The sequence below is a fragment of the Salvelinus fontinalis genome, chromosome 3 (genome assembly GCF_029448725.1).
Source record: "Salvelinus fontinalis isolate EN_2023a chromosome 3, ASM2944872v1, whole genome shotgun sequence".
Taxonomy (NCBI): Eukaryota; Metazoa; Chordata; class Actinopteri; order Salmoniformes; family Salmonidae; genus Salvelinus; species Salvelinus fontinalis.
This window is the reverse complement of record NC_074667.1, coordinates 15,076,809-15,089,169: the sequence shown is the minus strand read 5'-3', so window position 1 is coordinate 15,089,169 and position 12,361 is coordinate 15,076,809. Positions and strand designations below refer to the sequence as shown.

The window sequence follows — 12,361 nt, the reverse complement described above, 5'->3', positions numbered from 1 at the left end:
TCTTCCTCTAAAACTAACAAAACTATGAACGTTATCTTCAGTTAACATTAGCTAGCTAGATTGATGCAGCCAGCAGCTAACAATGATAATTTAGACTCACTGAATATATGTGTTTGTTTCCACAGTTAATTTCCACTGCTGGTGATTATTCACAAATGTTTCTGGTAAAAAAACTACAATTTCAAAAATAGAAGCGCAATAGAGAACAAAAGAGGAAGCCCCCCCCCCCCCCCCCCCCCCACTTGTGCCAAATCATGAGAATACCTGGACCTCTTGAGATGTGTCTTTTGTTAAGTAAATCAGGTGTTAAATGAGGTGAAAAGAACACTGGAGTAAGACTTAAAACAATGAATAATTACAGAAGAACACTAGGTCAGATTATGAAAGAATAGGTTTCATGAAACATTTAAAAAAACATTGTTACAAAGTCTACTCTGTATAGTGTAAAATACTTGTATACATTGAAACCTGTCTGTCTTTAAAAAAATGTTAAAGTCCCATGCTTAACATTGTTGGTTTATAGAGTGAAATTCATATTTAAAGACATTGTAACCATTCTTTGCATAACGCTCAGCCCTGCTATTGTAGTTCGCTACGCTACAGAGTATGATGTCCATTGAAGTTGAAATGAAAAATAACAAAGTTCGTGGTAGTTTAAAAGGGTTTGATCCACCTTAGGCCAGGAGTGTTTCCAATTCACATGACCCGAAAAGAAAACCCCCAGCCTTATAGTCATAGCACTGCTGAAAAAGGAAGCGATCTATAATAATAATAATATTTTGTCATAGCCTATGAATAGGACCGAGAGTTTTACCTGACCAGGTCATGAGATCAGGAAAAACTCCAGGCCCCAGAAAAGACGTGTCAAAATTTGGCCACACCACTTTTGAACCTGTGGTGCCACCTTTGGCAACCACTCTAATCCTAATCAAGTCAACACAAATCTGCTAAACTTTCTTTGAGCATTTTCCACAAACAAATCGCTTGCAATATTTACAAGTCCCTGTAGTGGAACTTGTTTTGGTGCTAAGTAGAACCCTTTTGAAGACCCATAAGAGGATTATTTGATTTGCGCAGCAAACCCAGAGCTCCAATCACAAGCAAGATGCAAATGTGGCCAATCTTTGCGAATGTAAAAAAAATTATTTAACAGAAAATAACAGTTGCACACCCTCAAAACCCCTGCCTGCCCTGTTTGTTATTATGGACGATGCGATTGGGTGCAGATTGGGTTGTAAGTGGCGGTCCCTCACAGTCTAGACGCAACATGGTGGTAGAGTGTTGGTCGGTGATCCACTTCAAACTGTCAATGCATAAATCATGAATCAAAATTGTGTAAATTGCAAGAAAATATTGTAATTTCACATAACTATACCACAAGGTAGCTACTCTACCTGCTTAATTCACGATGAGAAAACTAACTGGAACTAGCAACCTAACCAAGTTACTAGTTAGTTAGCTATTTGTTAGCTAGGCTACCAGTTAGGTTTTTCCCCTTATCATAAATTAGTGAAATTAAATTGGCCTGTGTGTATTTTCTTTAGCATACACAGCCTATATTGAGGAGCGGAAAAGCCTATCAACTGTCAGAGAGCGCAAGAGCAGCTTCTCAAAAAGCTGGTACTGGAGTGAAAACATGTGCTTTTGTAAGCCCAGTTAGGGCCGGCCCTGGACGTTCTCATGCCTTAGGTGAGACAAAAAAAACTGCTGCCCCCCTCCACCACTAAACTATGTACAGCAGGGGTTGGCAATAGGTTTGGCCTTGGGCCAATTCTTTCTCAGCTAAAAGTTGGAGGAACAGAACATAATAGCAGCCCAATTCATTGGCCTACACTACAAATTAAACACACTTTTTAACACACCTGGTTAGTAGGCTATATAATATGTTTAATATCAATACCATAGCCAATCTGATTACATTGATAAAATCACCAATGTCTCTTAAAACCTTTTCTCAATAGGGGGGGGCGCTATTTCCACTTTGTAAAAAATTGATCCCAAATTAAACTGCCTCGTACTTAATTCTTGCTCGTACAATATGCATATTATTATTACTATTGGATAGAAAACACTCTCTAGTTTCTAAAACCGTTTGAAATATATCTGTGAGTAAAACAGAACTCATTTTGCAGCAAACTTCCTGTCAGGAAGTGAGAAATCTGAAATCGAGGGCTCTGTTCCAGGGTCAGTTTATTAATTTGCATGGAATCTATGGGTCTACATGCACTGCATACGCCTTCCCCTAGATGTCAGTAGGCAGTGAGAATTGGAATGGGGTGTATAGCTCTATCTGAGGCCGAACAAGACCTGTTGGAATGGCGCGAAAAGGTCACCTGGATTGCGTTCTGAAAAACTTTCGTTATCGACGTTAGATATCTCCGGCTCTGATTTTATTTGATATATGTGTTAAAAACATCATAAACTAGTTAAATTAAACCGACTTATATCAGTTTATATCAGTTTATTGCGATTTTCGGTATTTTCTTTCTTATGCGTTCTGGTGAGTTGGACACTTCCGTGCCGCATGGCCAGCTTTGTTAGCTAAATCGACAGATGAAGACAACATTCTACAACCGAACAACGATTATTCTGGAAAAAGGACACCTTGTATAAGATTCTGATGGAAGCTCATCAAATAGTAGGAACCATTTATGATATTATTTTGTATTTCTGTCGAAAATGTTTAGACTATATTCCGCCCAGATTTCGGGCGCTGTCTCGCTATAACGTAAGCTGTATGTCGTACTAAGGTTATTTAAAAAAATCTAACACAGCGGTTGCATTAAGAACTAGTGTATCTTTCATTTGCTGTCCAACCTGTATTTCTTAGTAAAGTATATGATTAGTTATTTGATTAGATGATGTGAGTGTCAGAAATATATCCGGATTATTTTGTGCAGTTTGGCTAGTATTCACATTGTTCAACCACGAATTGTAACGCTAAATATGCACATTTCCGAACAAACCATATATGTATTGTGTAATATGATGTTATAGGACTGTCAACTGATGAAGTTTGAGAAGATTAGTGAAAAAAGTAATAATCTTTTGCTGGTTTATTCGCTATCGCTAACGTGACATGAATCAATGCTGTTGTGTGGTTGGCTATTGTAGTAAGCTAATATAATGCTATATTGTGTTTTTGCTGTAAAACACTTAAAAAATCTGAAATAATGGCTAGATTCACAAGATGTTTGTCTTTCATTTGCTGTACACCATGTATTTTTCATAAGTGTTTTATGATGAGTATTTAGGTATTTCACGTTGGTTTCTGTAATTATTCTGGCTGCTTTGGTGATATTTTTGATGGTAGCTGCAATGTAAAACTATGATTTATACGTCAAATATGCACATTTTCGAACAAAACATACATGTATTATATAACATGTTATAAGACTGTCATCTGATAAAGTTGTTTCTTGGTTAGTGACAAATTATATCTATATTTGGTCGGTTTTGTGATAGCTACCTATGCGGTAGAAACATGGTGAAAATATGTGGTTCAGTCTTTGGCTATTATGGTTAGCTAATAGAAATACATATTGTGTTTTCGCTGTAAAACATTTTAAAAATCTGAAATGATGGCTAGTCAGCTTTTACTGATGAGGATGCTCCCGGATCCAGGATGGGTGTTAAGTAAAGGTTAACGTCATTCACAGAACTGGGTAGCAGTTTGAACGGATAGTGTGAAGTTGGCAACAATAACAATTAGCCACAGTAGCATACAGTGTAGTTTACGCAAATACGACTATTCTGGAAACTCATAAACTGGAGCATATTTTTCTATAGATCGTGTAGGTTTGTAGGCCTCCTTGCTCGCACACACTTTTTCAGTTCTGCCCACAAATTTTATATAGGATTGAGGTCAGGGCTTTGTGATGGCCACTCCAATACCTTGATTTGTTGTCCTTAAGCCATTTTCCCACAACTTTAGAAGTATGCTTGGGGTCAATGTCCATTTGGAAGACCCATTTGCGACCAAACTTTAACTTCCTGACTGATGTCTTGAGATGTTGCTTCAATATATCCACATAATTGTCCTACCTTATGATGCCATCTATCTTGTGAAGTGCACCAGCCTCCTGCAGCAAAGCACCTCCAGAACATGATGCTGCCACCCCCGTGCTTCACGGTTGGGATGGTGTTCTTCGGCTTGCAAGCATCCCCCCTTTATCCTCCAAACATAACGATGGTCATTATGGCCAAACCATTCTATTTTTGTTTCATCAGACCAGAGGACATTTCTCCAAAAAGTATGATCTTTGTCCCCATTTTGGAGCAGTGGCTTCTCCTTGCTGAGCGGACTTTCAGGTTATGTCGATATAGAACTCGTTTTACTGTGAATATATATACTTTTGTACCTGTTTCCTCTAGCATCTTCACAAGGTTCTTTGCTGTTGTTCTGGGATTGATTTGTACTTTTCGCACCAAAGTACGTTCATCTCCAAGAGACAGAACGTGTCTCCTTCCTGAGCTGTATGACGGCTGCGTTGTCCCATGGTGTTTATACTTGCAAATTATTGCTTGTACAGATGAATGTGGTACCTTCGTTTGGAAATTGCTCCCAAGAATGAACAATACTTGTGGAGGTCCACAATTTTTTTCTGAGGTCTTGGCTGATTTCTTTAGATTTTCCCATGATGTCAAGCAAAGAGGCATTGAGTTTGAAGGTAGGCCTTGAAATACATCCAATTGACTGAAATGATGTCAATTAGCCTATCAGAAGCTTCTAAAGCCATGACATAAATTTCTGGGATTTTCCAAGCTGTTTAAAAGCACAGTCAACTTAGTGTATTTAAACTTGTGACCCACTGGAATTGTGATACAGTGAATTATAAGTGAAATAATCTGTCTGTAAACAATTGTTTAAAATACGTATTTTCAACTTTCACTAAGAACCAAAAATAAACTTTAATTCATACTCCATCATTTGGCTAACTGGGTGGGTATATGACCATTGTTTCTAAAACCTCCACCTAATCACTCTCAATAGCTGATTCAATAGATCTTAGTCTATTGAACTTTGATAATTAACATATTAGTAATCAGTCAATAGTCTGCTATTTTAATTTAAACAAGGCTTAAAAGTAGGTTAGGGTTTGCATATTTTGGACTTATCTAGGATGTTTTTTAGTATTTTATTTATATTTTAGTTTTTGCTGAAGCAGTAGCTACTCTTCCAGGGGTCCACAGACTGTTTCATCCAAATAGTTTGTTATAGTAAGTTTGTTAGCTGGTTCTTTAGCATCCAGCATCTATTCAAAAGCATTTAAACTGCCATGAATCGGCACGATAGTGCCACCGACGAAGAAGAACAGCCTTAGCGTAATATTATTTTCCTCACAATTTCAGGCTCCATGAACTTGTGAGTTCTTGGGTAAAACAGATGCCTGTCATTAAGAAGTTAGATAAAAAATTTAAAAAAAGACAAACCCTATCTACACATTTGGCAATGGGCTCGTCCACCAGCTGATCTCCTAGTATACCACAATGCAACAGTTTTTCCTGTTACGACTAATCTAACGAGCGAACTCTTGGTTTCTTGTGCTCGTGGGACAAAAATTAATGGCAGGAAAGTGGCCATGTGATTCATTTTCCCAGCGTATTGGGCTGAAACAAAAACTCCAGATTGTGACTTTAAATGAGAGCCTAAAACCTAACTTGATATATGGACGCACAACTTTTACTTTAATTTAAATCATGTATTGTTGACATCAATAAGGATTTGGCAAAACAAAGTGAGAAAGAGTGACAGTTGTTGAATGGAATGTTTTAGTGATTGCATGACATGCAGTAGAAGAGTCCCTAGCCGACCTGGTTAAATATTTAAAACAACTTCCAATGTTTGTGTTCAAGGTGCATTTGATTTAACTTGATCCTTGCAATTTTGGGGCTATTCTATTTATTCCATACTAGGTAGATTAAATATAATGTATTGCAAATATTTTAGTCATTAGTCATTATTGAGATTGCTGTGTTTTTTACCACTCCCATTGAACACAGATCACATCAGATAAGGCCCTATTGGTCTTTGAACTTCAGCTGTTGAGACATCGCTCGCCGTTGAACATAGTCCTGACAGACGATTGCAAGTAAGTGTTTACACCTTTCCTTAGGTTTATTTACTTTTAGTCAAATGATTTGTCTCACTTAGAGTCATAATCTTTCCTCTGTTTGTCATATTTAGAAAGACCACACACTCACCAACACCTATCTTAGAATAACAGTACAAAGTAAAGCACAGCTAGACCGTTTAGCCTTTCTCAAACCATGTGAACACATTTGTCAAACCAGCAATGATCAATAATATGGACAATTAGCTCCAATCTGCATGTTTCAGCAACTTTTCCTCTACTGCCATTGTAGTGTCTTATTGTTTGTTTATGTGTAATTATTGTCGCCTGTTATTGTGAGTGACAGTAGACAAGTAAATATACACAGCATACATTGTTGAATATCGTTTAACTGCAGCTGACGTCTATCTATCTATCTTATTAATGATTGCGAGTTAGAAGACTTTGACAGAGAGCTAAAGCAAGTATCAAAAATATGGCAACATGTTGTATACAACTAGATAAAGCTTTATCCTTCCTCCATGAATTACATTTTTGACAACAATAATTAATTTAAAATATATATATATTTCACCTTTATTTAACCACGTACGCCAGTTGAGAATAAGTTCTCAATTACAACTGCGACCTGGCCAAGATTAAGCAAAGCAGTGTGACAAAAACAACACAGAGTTACACATGGGATAAACAATCGTACAGTCAATAACACTTAAGACTTGTCTGATCACTCTATAATGACACATATTGTTTTGTGTTTGGGAAGTAAGAGCGTTTAATTAGCTTTTTAAATTTTAATTCAAGGGATGTACAATAAAGGTTTTCCTGTTTGCACGTTGATGTCAATCAGCCATTTCATCCAGGGCAAAAACTCATGGTCAATATCTTTATCAATCCAGTTAATGATTTCCACTCGGAATGCTCATGTGTACTACCATAGATAGAGCCTTGCATAATATTTTGTTACATGTTGAAATACCATCAAATATTCCTTAAAATCAAGTCGCACATTTCATTTTAACAGTGATAATTAAAACCTGACTCGCTTCTTGTGCACTTCAACAGCAAGTGTATCAGAAAATATTTCCCAGCCTGATTATGTAAAAGAAAACCCATAGTAGTCGTAAACTAGGCATGCTAAAGGAAATTTTCTAGTGTAAATCAAATCAAAATCAAATCAAATTTTATTTGCCACATACACATGGTTAGCAGATGGTAATGCAAGTGTAGCGAAATGCTTGTGCTTTTAGTTCCGACAATGCAGTAATAACCAACAAGTAATCTAACTTAACAATTCCACAACTACTACCTTATACACACAAGTGTAAAGGGATAAAGAATATGTACATAAAGATATATGAATGAGTGATGGTACAGAACGGCATAGGCAAGATGCAGTAGATGGTATAGAGTACAGTATATACATATGAGATGAGTAATGTAGGGTATTGTAAACATGAAGTGGCATAGTTTAAAGTGGCTAGTGATACATGTATTACATAAAGATGGCAAGATGCAGTAGATGATATAGAGTACAGTATATACATATGAGATGAGTAATGTAGGGTATGTAAACATTATATTAAGTGGCATTGTTTAAAGTGGCTAGTGGTACATTTTTACATAATTTCCATCAATTCCCATTATTAAAGTGGCTGGAGTTGAGTCAGTATGTTGGCAGCGGCCGCTAAATGTTAGTGGTGGCTGTTTAACAGTCTGATGGCCTTGAGATAGAAGCTGTTTTTCAGTCTCTCGGTCCCTGCTTTGATGCACCTGTACTGACCTCGCCTTCTGGATGATAGCGGGGTGAACAGGCAGTGGCTTGGGTGGTTGTTGTCCTTGATGATCTTTATGGCCTTCCTGTGACATCGGGTGGTGTAGGTGTCCTGGAGTAGGTGTGTATGCAAACAATATCTTTTTAGCCAGCAATAATATGCATTACCGTACATTCTCTCCTATAACTAGTCATTGAAAAATACACTTGTCTTTTTAAGGGGGAAGAAGAAATGTGACATGAACATGTAAAAACCAACTAGCACAGGAATAATCAATTGCGTAATAGAGAAACTGCAGCGCAAGCAGCAAGGACTTCTCCAAGAGCTGAAGTCAGGGTATTATTGGTTCGACTAAGGTTGTTCCAAGAGGTATTTCAGAGAAGGGGATAAGACTACATGTGTAGTGGTTGAATTGAAAGAGAGTAACATACAATAACTCCATGACTTCAGTGTATGACCAACAACAGGTGAGATGAGGACAGCACAACTACGGAGTAGCTAAGCTTTGTAAGTAGATACATACATCTATGTTTAACAACCCTGCTCATGGATGCAAGAAATAATCAGTCTTAATAAAACATCATGTCACGTCAGCTCACGTGACATACAGTAAGTCATATTGATTCTGCATCTGAAGATGGATATGTGCTGTATTTACCACAGTATGGGACTATTATCTTAAACCAGGGCTGTTCTTCCAATATGGAAGGCAAATTTTACATGTCTGATTAACTACACAAATATTTTTTCTGAGTGACAGCCATGACTATTAGATTATATGATTCAGTGCAGGAATCTAACAAAATCCTACAGGCTGCAGTCTCACAGGCTGCCCTGTCATAAACTAAACCAGGTCTGTTATGGTGTTTTTTGATGGTATAAATTCCCATACCCAATATACATTTTTCTGGGTGCCTTTTGTATGGATTTCACTTGGAATACAGATATGAATACGTTGGTCACAGATACCTTAACAAAAGAGGTAGGGGTGTGGATCATTAAACCAGTCAGTATCTGGTGTGATCATCATTTGCCTCGTGCAGCGTGACATCTCCTTCACATAGAATTGATCAGGCTGTTGATTGTGGCCTGTGGAATGTTGTCCCACTCCTCTTCAATGGCTGTGCGTAGTTTAAATATATAAAAAATGGTTTAACCTTTTTAACTATGCAAGTCAGTTAAGAACAAATTCTTATTTACAATGACGGCCTACACTTGCCAAACCCTCCCATAACCCGGACAACACTGGGCCAATTGTGTGACGCCCTATGAGACTCCAGATCACGACCGGTTGCTGGATATTGGTGGGAACTGGAACACGCTGTGTACATGTCGCTCCAGGTCATCCCAAACATGCTCAATGGGTGACATGTCTTATATTCAGGCCATGGAAGAACTGGGACATGTTCAGCTTCCAGGAATTGTGTACAGATCATTGTGACATGGGGCCGTGCATTATCATGCTGAAACATGAGGTGATGGCGGCGGATGAATGGCACGACAATGGGCTTTAGGACCTCGTCATGGTATCTCTGTGCATTCAAATTGCCATCGATAAAATTGTATTTGTTGTCCATAGCTTATGCCTGCTCATACCATAACCCCACCGCCACCACGGGGCACTCTTTTCACAACATTGACATCTCAAATCGTTCACCCGTACAACGCCATACACGTGGTCTGCGGTTGTTGTGAGGCCGGTTCGACGTACTGCCAAATTCTAGAAAACAACATTGGAGGCGGCTTATGGTATAGAACATAACATAAAATTCTCTGACAATAGCTCTGATGGACATTCCTGCTGTCAGCATGTCAATTGCACACTCCCTCAAAACAAGACATCTGTGGCATTGTGTTGTGTGACAAAATTGCACATTTCAGAGTGGCCTGTTATTGTCCCCAGCACAAGGTGGCCAAAATTTTAGAGAAATAAGCTTTTCTGGGATATTTTACTTTAGCTCATGAAACATGGGACCAACAATACTTTGCAGGTTAAGTTTATAATTTTGTTCAGTAAAGATTACATTGAAGTGTGACATATTTACAAGGAACTTGGAAATAGTGTGCAAGCCCTCCACACATTACATAGGACACATACAGGACAAATGTGCAGGTGCTACTTGGCCTTACTGTTTGTTGTTCCTTATCTACTATCCAGGCCAATTTCTATCATCCTTTAGAGTTAAAACATGACTGCCACATTATTATTATTATTCTTGTTCTGGAAGGCGGTATGAGAGGTTTTAATCAATCATTGATTTAAAGGGAAAGGGCTCTTAAGAAAAAAGTGTTTCAGGCAGTGATAAAACATGATAAAGCATATTGTAGAATACTTCCCATAAATGTCATGAGAGCAACCTGGTCTCAGAGCAAAACATATTATTTATTTTTATGTATATATATATATATATACACATGAGTACAAACACCAGTTTGATTTGACCGTTTATTATTATTATTATTATTATTATTATTACACTCGACTGGTTTAGTATGATATATCATGTTTGACTTCTTTAATTTGATATATTACGTTTGACCACTTTAGTGTGATATATTACGTTTGACTGCTTTAGTATGATATAGTACTTTTGACTTATTTAGTATGATATATTACGTTCAACTGTTTTAGAATCATGTGCCATGTTAGATTAGGGGTTAAGGTTAGGAGATAGGTTAAAGTGGTAAGGTTATAGGGAAGGGTTAGCTAACATGCTAAGTGGTTGCAAGGTAGCTAAAAAGTAGTAAGTAGTCCAAAGTTGCTAATTAGCCAAAATGAGATTCAAACACGCAACTTTTGGGTTGCTAGGCAATTGTGTATGTTTGGTATGACCTACTGTCATACCAAACGTAACGTATCATACTAATTTGAGTGTTGCGGATTTACGTATACAAATGTAATGTAGCCTAACGTAAAGTAACATATACTAAATGGGGTATCACTGATTTTAGTATAATATAATATGTTTTGCTCTGAGACCAGGCTGATGTGAGACATAGGGCTCAATTTTGCTCACACAAAATAGAACTGAGCTGTGCAACAAATAGTGTAAAATGTACTTTACTCTGCAGGGTGATTGATGTTACTATTTTAATAATAGTAAACACTATAATGTCTTAACTATCATAAGAGTACGGGTAGATTTTAAATGGTTTCCATGTTAGCTAGTTTATAAATATTACTTAAATGTTTCCCTCCACTCTGCAATGCAGGTGAAGGGAAAAGCAATACCAATTTTACTTTGGCTGAACATGACTAATTCCCTCTAACATTAGAGAATTCAAAAGCTCACATTTGGCATTGTCTGTTACTCACACAAATTATATTATGTTTGAAACTACTTTTGTTTCTTGTCAATTGGCCACATTTCATTTCCCCTTTTTCGTGCACTCTCAGCATGTGATTAAAAGCTCAGCATTTAAATATATGACAGTGGTTTTGTCTGGTCTGCTTTCATGCTGGCCAACTAGCCACTGAATTTAAAAAGAGTAGGATGGATATTGTCTGATATGAGTACTTTTGTCACATCCTGACCATAGAGAGTCCTTATTTTCTATGGTAGAGTAGGTCAGGGCGTGACTGGAGGGTTAGTCTAGTTTATTATTTCCATGTGGGGTTCTAGGTTTGTTTTCTATGTTGGTGATTGTGTATGATTCCCAATTAGAGGCAGCTGGTAATCGTTGTCTCTAATTGGGGATCATATTTAGGTAGCTTTTTTCCACCTGTGTTTATGGGATATTGTTTTAAGTTAGTGCACGTAGCACCTCTGTAGTCACGGTTCGTTGTTAGTTTATTGTTTTGTTTTGGTAAGTTTCACTTTCTAATAAATTATGTGGAACTCAACATCCGCTGCGCCTTGGTCCGAGTATGCTTCCAGTTCGTACAACGATCGTGACAACTTTAGTACCTTTTAACTCTGTTTCCTACTTATCTCCTCAAAAATCAAATGATAAAAGCCAACTTGACAAAAGAAATGTGACCAGATATACAGAAGTCAGTGACACATTTCTACAAAAAGGAAAGTGCTTGTTCAGTGAGGAGAAATCAAATGTATTTATAAAGCCCTTACATCAGCTGATATCTCAAAGTGCTGTACAGAAACCCAGCCTAAAACACAAACAGCAAGCAATGCAGGTGTAGAAGCATGGTGGCTAGAAAGGCCAGAACCTAGGAAGATACCTAGAGTGGAACCAGGCTATGAGTGGTGGCCAGTCCTCTTCTGGCTGTGCCGGGTGGAGATTATAACAGAACATGGCCAAGATGTTCAAATGTTCATAGATGACCAGCATGGTCAAATAATAATAATCACAGTGGTTGTCGAGCGTGCAACAGGTCAGCACCTCAGGAGTAAATGTCAGATGGCTTTTCATAGCCGATCATTCAGAGTATCTCTACCGCTCCTGCTGTCTCTAGAGAATTGAAAACAGCAGGTCTGGGACAGGTAGCACGTCCGGTGAACAGGTCAGGGTTCCATAGCCGCAGGCAGAACAGTTGAAACTGGAGCAGCAGCACGG

The 12,361-nt window shown here is 37.9% G+C and overlaps 1 protein-coding gene across 1 annotated transcript in view; it reads left to right on the top strand.

Annotated features, from left to right (window-relative positions):
- The first annotated feature begins 5,935 nt into the window (after nucleotides 1-5,935).
- slc29a1b (solute carrier family 29 member 1b) overlaps nucleotides 5,936-12,361 on the top strand; it is a 55,257-nt gene continuing 48,831 nt past the window's right edge. Inside the window, exon 1 of the mRNA XM_055907487.1 lies at nucleotides 5,936-6,092. The gene's annotated coding sequence lies outside the window, so the exon portion shown is untranslated. The remainder of the gene's footprint in view (nucleotides 6,093-12,361) is intronic.